Genomic DNA, 12,629 nt, shown 5'->3' on the forward strand with positions numbered 1-12,629 from the left:
CCATACTCGCATACCATTCCGCCTTTGTCACTGCCGGATAATGAATTTTACAAATTATACTATAATGATATTAGTAAAAAAAGGCTCTGGTAAGGTTATATTTACATTTTTGGGACCATGGCCGCTAATTTGTCTAATCAAGTCCAAAACACTAGAATTTAAGGAAACGGGAAATCCATTTATGTCAGACCATTTTAATTAGTTTCCAATTGATTTAGTGATTGGTCGGAATGAGTATCGATAGAATGGATAATCGGTAACATGTAACACAATGGTTGAAATGTATCGATGTATTTTGTCTGATGAGTTTTATTAAATGTTTGCAATAAAATTTATTAAAATGAATGCTTTGTATAATGACATGCTAGTTTTAATCAAAATTAAAACTCATCTCTAATTTGTCATAACAACCTGTGTTATTAGGTCTACAAAAGTCTAATAAGTTGGCTGCCGGGCTTAATGGAATAGGCTAGAAATAAATATCAACCATCTTACTGTTTAGCGCGAAATATCTCTATTCGTCCAGGCTACCTTGTCACGATGATCACATGCATGAATATTTTGTTTACTTGTATGTATTTGTATTTTTGACGAAATGCTTTGTTGCATGAGGCGAAAAAAAACTTCTGTTCTTCTCTCTACACTAGCTATCGCTCCACTGAAACTCTGGTGGTTATTTTTGTCTTCTACATCAATCGAAAACCGTCCGGCGGCCCCACTGGCGGAGACATGAGTGAATTTAATATCGTGATTCTTTAGCATGCAAATGGTACCAGCATACATTTAAGGAGTCCGACCCTTTAAGAGCTAGCTGTTAGCTCCATCAACCTACATGTTAATTGTTGACATACCATTTTGGTATCATTTTGAAAGGTATTGGCTTGTTTATTATTATGTAAAAGTGACCAGGCATCAGAAATTAATATATGTGTGGAACAGATACCTTAAAACTGGGGCATATAAGCGGTGTTTAATGATTGTCAGGAAAAATAAGAAATATAAAATGCTTTACTATTTTTCAAACATGACAATATCATAACATTTTCAGCATCAATTTTTCACGCAACGGGCATTATATTGTATCAATGTTAACTATTTTGAAAGCTGTCAACAAGACATAGCTATTTAAAATTCAAGAAGAAATGCCAATCGTGATATAACAATAATTTTTCTCAATTTTGAAAACCAGTATATCTTAAGAATCGGACAGACTGGTTCTTTGTTTGTTTTCAATCGAAGAAAATTGATTATGAAAGTAGGCGTAACTCGTTGAAATGAATCTATTCAGGGGTACACCTGTTCGGTACGAATATTGCGTAGTGTTTTGAAATTTTAGAAACATAAAACACTTAAAGCGTGTAGTTAGCTGAACTTTGCATCGCCTAAACCACCCAGGGTAAGCGGTTAGTGGTGATTATTAATTTCTGTAAATGCGGAGGTAGAATCATTAAGCAAAGTTTTTTAATGCTTGTTAGCAAATGATAACCTCGTGCGTCGTATACCGCCGCCATATTTGTTCAGATTCGGAATGCCTTTGTCATTTTGGAGTTTTTCATATTTGATTAGTGGAACTGAGTTTGATTAATACGGATATGTGGAAATGTTAATTGGGAATGCTCTTAAATAAGAAAAAATCTTAATTGCTTTTATGAAAGGTGTTTCATCATTTTATGAAGGTATGAAGTACTGATCGAGGTCATTTTAACTGGTATTAGTATATGTTACAGAATCATGAGCGTTTCGTTTCTCGAATAATTCGTATTCTTTTCATTTTTCTTTCACGTATGAAAGGATTAGATCAATCTATAATATCCTTAATATTGTTAAATACACAGTGTATATCATATACACACATATTTATGAACTTGTATGCATACTTTACTGCAGACTGTTTATGTATCTGGTTCTTGCAGCTAATTTCCTTTCATACCTTATATGAACCGATTGATCAGAACTTTGACCAAGTTCTCAACGGGATTAATGGCATCGCTGTTAACTTTTAAAGGTGAAATATTTTATAATGTGCTTATATATTTCAATAAAACAGGCACTTGAATATTACACTAATAAAACTAAATAAACTTAGACATTCTAATATGATTTTTCTAAAAACAATTTTAATCGAGTTACAAAACCAAAGTTAAACAGTAAAATTGTGTAACAGCCTCCGCTGTTCAACCAAATTTTAGAAAGTCACCAAAACAACTTCTTTCAATAATACAAATTTTATTGATGTCGAATAATTATTCATAAGTTGTCAAGTATATATATTTAAAAAATGCTCCATATTTTAACCAGAAACGAAGGCGGGGTGGGGTGTGTAAGCTTATTTATACTCGCTCTCGGGCCTTGCCCATTCGGCGGGTGCTCCATTAAGATTGTTAGTCATTTTAGGTTTTTGAAGCATAGTGCACAGATGTGACAGAGTTTAACCCTGGTTAGAGCTACCCTGGTTCTTTAACGTGCACCAGTGTAAAGTACTGTCACAAGGGGCCCCCATTTAACGTCCCCCCCCCCGGAAGATGATTAGTATTTTTTTAGTGATGCGACGGGGAATCGAACCTGCGACCCCTGGATTGATAGTCAAGTGTGTTACCACTAGACCACGGATCCGCCAAATCTGCGAAACGAAGGCCTTAGATACAATCCCATATATATACATACTCTCCGCTTTTTGTCGGCGTTATGACGTCATTCTTTATTTTATTTCCACACTCTGACTGGACAACCGCGACGTTTGACCAATGGTAAACGTCATTTTGAAAATAAATTATGCCATTCCCTTTCACTGATTAATATGTGGATAACTTTGTTTCACTCATTTATCTGAAAACGTGTGTATCTATTTTACTATCAAGGTAAATATTGAGATTGAGTCGGGTTTTTTTCCTGCATGAACAGTCTTGCGCGATTTTGCAATTTTCCAAAGAAGCACGGATGAACCACAGGGGCAGATTGCGTTGTTTTGACACACCACGCCCCCGTCCGTTTTTTTGTTTGTTTTTGTTGTTTTTTTGTTATCAATTTATTTATTTTTTTTATCTTTTTTTTATCAATTTTTAGTAAGAATATGATGTGGTAACTGTAACTTGTGAAAATTGGCAAAAAGAAATAAAATTACAAAGTTACAAAGATAATACAATAAAAAAATAAATAAAATAAAAAAAATGCCAATTATCACAAGATAAAGTTATCACATCATATTCTTACTAAAAATTGATAAAAAAAAATATTTAAAAAAAAACGGACGGGGCGTGGTGTGTCAAAACAACGCAACCTGCCCCTGTGGTATGAACAATATGAATCGACATGCTGATACGTTGCAAAACCAATTCATGAAAAAAATACATGTAATAACTTTTAGATTCACAGTAAAAGTCATCTTATGTTTTATTATAATATATTACCATGGTGGTCCTACAGTTGATATTCAGTATTTAAATAGCCATTGTAATCTATACCATTGTAATAAAATTTCAAATTAGTCAAAATTGAGATACCAAAAATGAGGCTACTGGCATGGGAGTATGCTGTTTCAAAATTAAGCGATCATGTTTTATTACGATTTCTTCAATTAAGATATCACTTGTTTCCGAAGGAATTTAAATCAGGCAATTCATAGCGTATGACAGTAGCCATTGTGAGACGTTTTATTATTTTTTATGGTTTTATTATTTTTTATTGAGGTATCTCAGACTCCCTTTTGTCAAGAAAACATGTTGACAAAATCTTTATATCCTTGAAAACAGTTTAACCACATTTTAGGAAAATATTTACTCTAGTTATACCAATTTATATTCTCTCGATTGCCACGAATTCTGGAAGCTTATCATATCACGCTCTAGTCCTTTTCATGGGTAGAAACCCTGAGAGATCATGAGGAAGTCCACCCCCGATGGGGATAGAACCTATGACATATTCGGCGAGAGGCGGAAGTCCCCCCTCCCCCAAGCCCGATGGGGATATAACCCATTACATATTCGGTGAAAGGCGGAAGCCCCCCACCGATGGGGATAGAACCCATGACACATTCGATAAGAGGCGGAAGCCCCCCCCCCACCCCGAAGGCGGACCCCCTCCCCCCGATGGGGGTAGAATCCATGACATTTTCGGTGAGAGGCGGAAGTCCCACCCCCACGCCCGATTGGGATAGAACCCATTACATATTCGGTGAAGGGCTGAAGCCCCCCACCGATGACATCTTCGGTGAGAGGTGGAAGTCCCCCGGTGTGTTTAGAACCCATGACATCTTCGGTGAGAGGCGGAAGTCCCCCAGTGTGTTTAGAACCCATGACATCTTTGGTGAGAGGTGGAAGTCCCCCGGTGTGTTTAGAACCGATGACATCTTCGGTGAGAGGAGGAAGTCCCCCGGTGTGTTTAGAACCGATGACATCTTCGGTGAGAGGTGGAAGTCCCCCGGTGTGTTTAGAACCCATGACATCTTCGGTGAGAGGCGGAAGTCCCCCGGTGTGTTTAGAACCCATGACATCTTCGGTGAGAGGCGGAAGTCCCCCGGTGTGTTTAGAACCCATGACATCTTCGGTGAGAGGTGGAAGTCCCCCGGTGTGTTTAGAACCCATGACATCTTCGGTGAGAGGCGGAAGTCCCCCGGTGTGTTTAGAACCCATGACATCTTCGGTGAGAGGCGGAAGTCCCCCGGTGTGTTTAGAACCCATGACATCTTCGGTGAGAGGCGGAAGTCCCCCGGTGTGTTTAGAACCCATGACATCTTCGGTGAGAGGCGGAAGTCCCCCGGTGTGTTTAGAACCCATGACATCTTCGGTGAGAGGCGGAAGTCCCCCGGTGTGTTTAGAACCCATGACATCTTCGGTGAGAGGAGGAAGTTCCCCGGTGTGTTTAGAACCCATGACATCTTCGGTGAGAGGAGGAAGTCCCCCGGTGTGTTTAGAACCCATGACATCTTCGGTGAGAGGAGGAAGTCCCCCGGTGTGTTTAGAACCCATGACATCTTCGGTGAGAGGAGGAAGTCCCCCGGTGTGTTTAGAACCCATGACATCTTCGGTGAGAGGAGGATGTTCCCCGGTGTGTTTAGAACCCATGACATCTTCGGTGAGAGGTGGAAGTCCCCCGGTGTGTTTAGAACCCATGACATCTTCGGTGAGAGGTGGAAGTCCCCCGGTGTGTTTAGAACCCATGACATCTTCGGTGAGAGGTGGAAGTCCCCCGGTGTGTTTAGAACCCATGACATCTTCGGTGAGAGGCGGAAGTCCCCCGGTGTGTTTAGAACCCATGACATCTTCGGTGAGAGGCGGAAGTCCCCCGGTGTGTTTAGAACCCATGACATCTTCGGTGAGAGGTGGAAGTCCCCCGGTGTGTTTAGAACCCATGACATCTTCGGTGAGAGGAGGAAGTCCCCCGGTGTGTTTAGAACCCATGACATCTTCGGTGAGAGGAGGATGTTCCTCGGTGTGTTTAGAACCCATGACATCTTCGGTGAGAGGAGGATGTTCCCCGGTATGTTTAGAACCCATGACATCTTCGGTGAGAGGTGGAAGTCCCCCGGTGTGTTTAGAACCCATGACATCTTCGGTGAGAGGAGGATGTTCCCCGGTGTGTTAAGAACCCATGACATCTTCGGTGAGAGGAGGATGTTCCCCGATGTGTTTAGAACCCATGACATCTTCGGTGAGAGGAGGATGTTCCCCGTTGTGTTTAGAACCCATGACATCTTCGGTGAGAGGAGGAAGTCCCCCGGTGTGTTTAGAACCCATGACATCTTCGGTGAGAGGAGGAAGTCCCCCGGTGTGTTTAGAACCCATGACATCTTCGGTGAGAGGTGGAAGTCCCCCGATGTGTTTAGAACCCATGACATCTTCGGTGAGAGGAGGATGCCCCCCGGTGTGTTTAGAACCCATGACATCTTCGGTGAGAGGAGGATGTTCCCCGGTGTGTTTAGAACCCATGACATCTTCGGTGAGAGGTGGATGTTCCCCGGTGTGTTTAGAACCCATGACATCTTCGGTGAGAGGTGGAAGTCCCCCGGTGTGTTTAGAACCCATGACATCTTCGGTGAGAGGAGGATGCCCCCCGGTGTGTTTAGAACCCATGACATCTTCGGTGAGAGGTGGAAGTCCCCCGGTGTGTTTAGAACCCATGACATCTTCGGTGAGAGGCGGAAGTCCCCCGGTGTGTTTAGAACCCATGACATCTTCGGTGAGAGGCGGAAGTCCCCCGGTGTGTTTAGAACCCATGACATCTTCGGTGAGAGGCGGAAGTCCCCCCACGCCCGATGGGGATAGAACCATTACATATTCGGTGAGAGGTGGAAGTCCCCCTCCCCCCACCCACGATGGGGAAAGAACCCATGACATATTCGATGAGAGGCGGAAGTCCCCCCGATGGAGATAGAACCCATGACATCTTCGATGTGAGGTGGGAGTCCCCTCGCCGTGGATAGAACCCATGCCATCTTCGGTAAGGGGTAGAAGTAACCCCCGGGGTGGATAGAACCCATGACATCTTCGGTGAGAGGTGGAAGTCCCCCCGGTGTTGATATAGCACACGACATCTTCGGTTAGAGGTGGATGCCCCCCGGTGTGTTTAGAACCCATGACATCTTCGGTGAGAGGCGGAAGGCCCCCCGGTGTGTTTACAACAATGACATCTTCGGTGAGAGGCGGATGCCCCCCGTGTGGATAGAGCCGATGACATATTTGTGAGAGGCAGAAGTCCCCCCGTAGGGGATAGAGCCCATGATATATTTGGTAAGAGGCGGAAGTCCTCCCGGTGTGGATAGAGCCCATGACATATTTTGTGAGAGGCGGAAGTTCCCCCGGTGTGAATGATAAAGCCCATGACATATTTGGTGAGAGGCGGAAGTCCCCCCGGTGGGGAAAGAGCCCATGACATATTTGATGAGAGGCGGAAATCCCCCCGGTGGTGATAGAGCCCGTGCCATATTTGGTGAGAGGCAGACGTCCCCCGGTATGGGTAGTGCCCAGGACACTTTCGATGAGAAGAGGACACATATACCACCAACAAGAGTGTTCAATTTCAACCAGGGAATCATTTTCATGCCCTCAAAAAATAATCAAGAAGATACACGCGGTGCAAACGTTAAAGCTCAGTAAAAAAACATAGCTCGAAAAATGTTAAACCCAGAGTTATCAACCTTGTTGTACAAGTGCGTATTGTCTCTGGCAAGGTTTGTATCTATTTAAATCTCACCTCGGAAACCGATTTTTGAGTTCTGGCCCTGGTTTAAGGTTTTTCACACCGACGTCATCGACGACAATTTTACCAAGGCTGTGCCAATACCTAGACCTGTTCTTCACATTATGTGGACGTGATGATGACATAACGGGATATTTATTTGTAAGTCTGGTAAACATGGGTGAAATTAGCTGGTAGTTGGTAATGAGATTTGGATGGTAGATGCATTTTTGCTTTTACCTAGTCTAAAATGGCATTAAACTTAAGCATATGCGTGCATAACTATTTATATTAATAAACGTTATAACTCGTAATCTAGTACTTATTTCATTTACCCCATGATAATTTAATTACATAGGTACTTTATATTAGTTACGTTGCATTTTCACTTATTGTTATTGATAGGGGCGGGGGGAAAATGGCGTGGCTATAGGGGTGTGACGTATCGATGTCGCTCCTTTGTAATAAATTTCTTTCGTGCATGAACTATAGCCTTTACATATTTTTTTGAGTTGTTTAAAGGTAAATCATACAACCCAAGTTTGAAACAATCAGAATGTATTCCTTTTGCCTTCGTGCATTTGGAATGTCAACGTCTTTGATGAAACTCTGTCTACCCGGCTGCATTCCGTTGCATCTGCAAGTCATCTTGGACACAAATTGACATGTAAATAGTAATTTGTCATCGGCTCTCCTGACTGTGTGCTTGTGCATGGAGCCATTGATTTCACAAATTAGTTAATCACTGGATCTTTAAACACGGAGAAAATGCACGACCTTTGAGCTGTCTTAAGAAATGTACACCTCCATGTCGGCACTTCAAAGGAAGATCAAAGAGACCGCCTATTAAATGATAGGTGTGAAACGGTAATTACCGAACAGTGATCTACCCAGAATAAGGGATGTTCAGCAAAATGGCGGGTATCAGTTGTCGCCATTTTCATCATGCTTTTAAGTATTTTGAATTTCAACTAGTCTCACAAGTTTTGGATGACATTTAAACAACAGGAGATGGTTACAAAATATTTCTGTTAAAATTGTTAACAGATAAATAAACTGTTACATGCTGATTGCCGGAGATTTTTGTTTCCTCTTCTCAAGCAGGTGGTCGAGCTAAATGATAGTCATCACCAAACAATGAGATCATATTTCAGTCATTATTTTTTCGATACAGGATTTTTCTTTAGTTCCAAAGTGTTCTCTTCCACAATGTATTCGTACTACGTAGTTTCTAGCGATATTTCTTCTTTTCTCTGCTCGAAAAAAATGACGTCCCCACGTGAAACAACGTGATATAATGATAATGTCATAGTGCAAAAAAATCGATGTGATACGCGTTTAATTGGTATGTGTAAATCACATTAGGAAAAAACGGTTGCCCGGTCGGGCTAGTTTCTGTGGAAAATCGGTAGCCCCAGCTAAAATTTGGTAGCTTTCTTCAAAACCGAATATTTTCATCGATGTTTTTTGGAAATGTGCTTCGTGTTCATGTTTGAGTTAAGGACTCCGTTTGACCTATAAATACTAGTTGTGTCATAAAACCTGACCTTAGTAAGACATGTGATTAAAATGTTGCAGTTTCTGCTAGCACAGGTGTATGCTATTTTCACAGTTTGATCCTTCGGGATTGTTGAATACAATGTACATGTATATTGAAATGAACATTAAATTGAATGCCGCCTAAACCGTTGTGAGGGACGCTAGTATATTTAAAGCAACCACTGGTTCAATCAAATCGGGATTGCTACTCCCGGATGTTATAGTGAAAGATCCATGGTTGATCGGAATCTTAGTGGTAAACCATTTGGACATTTGGCTGTGCCCAGCCAGCCGACATATTCATTTGAAAGACCAAAAATAAACACTAACTATTACATGGAATACACTTGCCAAAATGTTTTTATTCAAACTTTGAAAAAAAAACGCATCTGCCTATAATTAAAACACCAGTGTATAGTAAGCAGTCCTCCACCGTTTCCAGTTTCGAAATATTTCTGTTATTTGTAAAATTTGTAAAATTATTTTTCTGTAAATTTTCACACATGCTGTTACTTACTTTTGCAATAAAATGCACAGAACGCCTAAAATAAAAAACGTATTTCAAAGTCATTTTAAATAACTTCGCTGCAAGATATATTTCGGTAATTCGTAAATTATTTCCATCGAAACTTGATATTCCTGTAACTTGATTTAGTGAACGAAATTTGTGCTTATACTTCAAATGTATCCGAAGTAAAAAACAAATTTTAGCTAATTTTCTTCTTAATATGACCAATATTTATTTTTCAGTAAGTCTTTGATGTCTCGTGATAAGGCTAATGTTCGAGATTACAGTCTTCAACTTAAAGAAAATACAAGGTTAACTTGTAAATGCAATATAATTTAACGGTCGAAAAATGAAAAGTATTACCTTTTTAATTGCATTTACAATAAAACATTCAATTAAGTTTAAAAGCTCGCATGGCGGTATACTATGCAAACCACAGAATGAATTTGACTTGCATAATTGATCATTTGTAAAGCAAAGGAAAATTGCAATGATTTATAATGGTTAAAACTTAATGATTTATCGTTTGACTTTAGTGCAAAATGAAATTTCATGATCAGTTTCATGTTCAGTCGGATAAAAACAGTGCACAGAGATTTCATTTTTATTTCATTAAAGTCGCAGAATGATACAGAAGCATTTAAATTGACAAGTAGTGTTATAAATAATACCAAATTCCTTTCCTTAATTAAGAGCTTGTCACATGGCCCACTTTAATATTGTAGCAACCTTCTGTCATTTAGTTTTAATACTAAAGTACTCGGAGAATGCAATTTCAAAAACAATTTAGTTGCAAAGACAATATATTAAAGATGCATTCTTACTCCCAAATAAGATTAACCACAATTAATAACATTGTTTTAACTCCAAAAAGGACGAATAAATGTCGGAAACAATAGTTCTTATAAATGATACCGAGTTTAATTTGAAAGGAATGATCATAAAACACGGTATTTCTACCTTATGGGACTATACTAGAACACAGTTAATCTTTTAGCATTCACCAATCATTTAATATATTTGCGCTTTCTGCTATTAAATACACGGTTACAATCTTGATACCAGTACTTAGAATATTCCATAAATGCATTATTTAGTAAGTAGTTAAAGGTTTATCAATCAAAATTGATGGTTGTTATATATGTTTATGTATTGATTTTGAATAAGAGTGTCGCCTTAAGCATTATGTTTGTACTCAGTAGCTTTACATAAATTATTTCACGTGAAATCTCTACCACGTGTAACCATAAACGAGTCGAGCGGCCCGTCACTCCGGTTTTAATAACTACAGAGTTGTGCACCTTGATTACTTTCATAAGCGGGCGTCGTTTAACAATTAAATGTACTTTTTGCAAACAACGTAAAAGCAGAATTAAACTACCTTCACTACAAAAAAATCAAAATAATAACTTTAAACATAGTATATGCACTTTGCATGTTCTCAATTTAAAATATCTAAATATTAGAGCACATTCGGTTTTATGCCATAAATTAGACATATGTCCGCAAAACAATGTATTTGCATTACAACCTGTTCATTGACACCACGACTTATTCATTTGCACCACAACCTGTTTATTGGCACCACAACCTGTTCATTGGCATAACAACGTGTAAATTGGCACCACGATCAATTTATTGACACCACAACCTGTTCATTGACACCACGACTTATTCATTTGCACCACAACCTGTTCATTGGCACAACAACCTTTCATTGGCATAACAACGTGTAAATTGGCACCACGATCAATTTATTGACACCACAACCTGTTCATTGGTACCACAACCTATTCATTGACACCACAACCTGTTCATTGGCACCACAATCTGTTCATTGCCACCACAATCTGTTCATTGCCACTGCAACCTGTTAATTTGCACCACAACCTGTTCATTGGCACCACAACTTGTTCAGTGACACCACGACCTGTTCATTGCCATTGCAACCTGTTCATTTGTATTCTAATCTGTTCATTGACACCACGACCTGTTCATTAACACCACAGCCTGTTAATTGGCACCACAATCTGTTTATTGGCATTTCAACCTATTCATTGACACCACAACCTGTTCATTGGCACCACGACCTGTTCATTGTCACCACAACCTATTCAATAGCACCACGACCTGATCATTGGTACCACGACCTGTTCATTACCACCACAATCTGTTCATTGTCACCACAACCTATTCAATAGCACCACGACCTGTTCATTGGTACCACGACCTGTTCATTACCACCACAATCTGTTCATTGGTACCACAACCCAGTCATTGCCACCACAACCTATTTCTTGCCACCACAACCTATTCATTGCCACAACAACCTGTTCATTGGTACCACGATCTATTTATTGGCATCACAATCTTTTCATTGGCACTACAACCTGTCTATTGGTACTGCGACCTGTTCATTGACACCAGAACCTGTTCATTGGCACCACAACCTGTTCATTGCCACAATAACTTGTTTATTGACATCATAACCTGTTCATTGGCACTACAACCTGTTTGTTGGCAATGAAACCTGTTTATTGTTATTGCAACCTATTTATTGACATCATAACCTGTTCATTGGCACTACAACCTGTTCATTGACACTACAACCTGTTCATTGGCACCAAGACCTGTTCATTGGCACCAAGACCTGTTCATTGCCACAACAGCCTTTTCATTAGCACCACGACCTGTTCATTGGTACCACGACCTGTTCATTGGTACCACGACCTGTTCATTGCCACCACAATCTGTTCATTGGCACCACAACCCAGTCATTGTCACCACAACCTATTTTTTGCCACCAAAACCTGTTCATTGCCACCACAACCTGTTCATTGTCACCACAACATATTTCTTGCCACCACAACCTATTCATTGCCACCACAACCTGTTCATTGGTACCACTACCTGTTCATTGGCGTCACAATCTTTTCATTGGCACTACAACCTGTTCATTGGTACTGCGACCTGTTCATTGACACCAGATTTTGTTCATTGGCACCACAACCTGTTCATTGGCAATGCAACCTATTTATTGACATCATAACCTGTTCATTGGCACTACGACCTGTTCATTGACACCAGATTTTGTTCATTGGCACCACAACCGGTTCATTGGCAATGCAACCTATTTATTGACATCATAACCTGCTCATTGGCACTACAACCTGTTCATTGGCATCACAATCTTTTCATTGGCACTACAACATTGGCACTACAACCTGTTCATTGGCACTACAACCTGTTCACCGGTACCACAACCTATTCATTGGCACAACGACGTTCTTAAAATGGAGAATAATGCACCAAGTAAAGCAAAAACACTTCTAATTTTATAACGAGGCAACCTTTTGTCAATGAAAAGCTACACATATGTGACACATATGATAAAAAAAAATCATGAAAA

This window comes from Mya arenaria, chromosome 7, assembly GCF_026914265.1.
Source record: "Mya arenaria isolate MELC-2E11 chromosome 7, ASM2691426v1".
NCBI lineage: Eukaryota > Metazoa > Mollusca > Bivalvia > Myida > Myidae > Mya > Mya arenaria.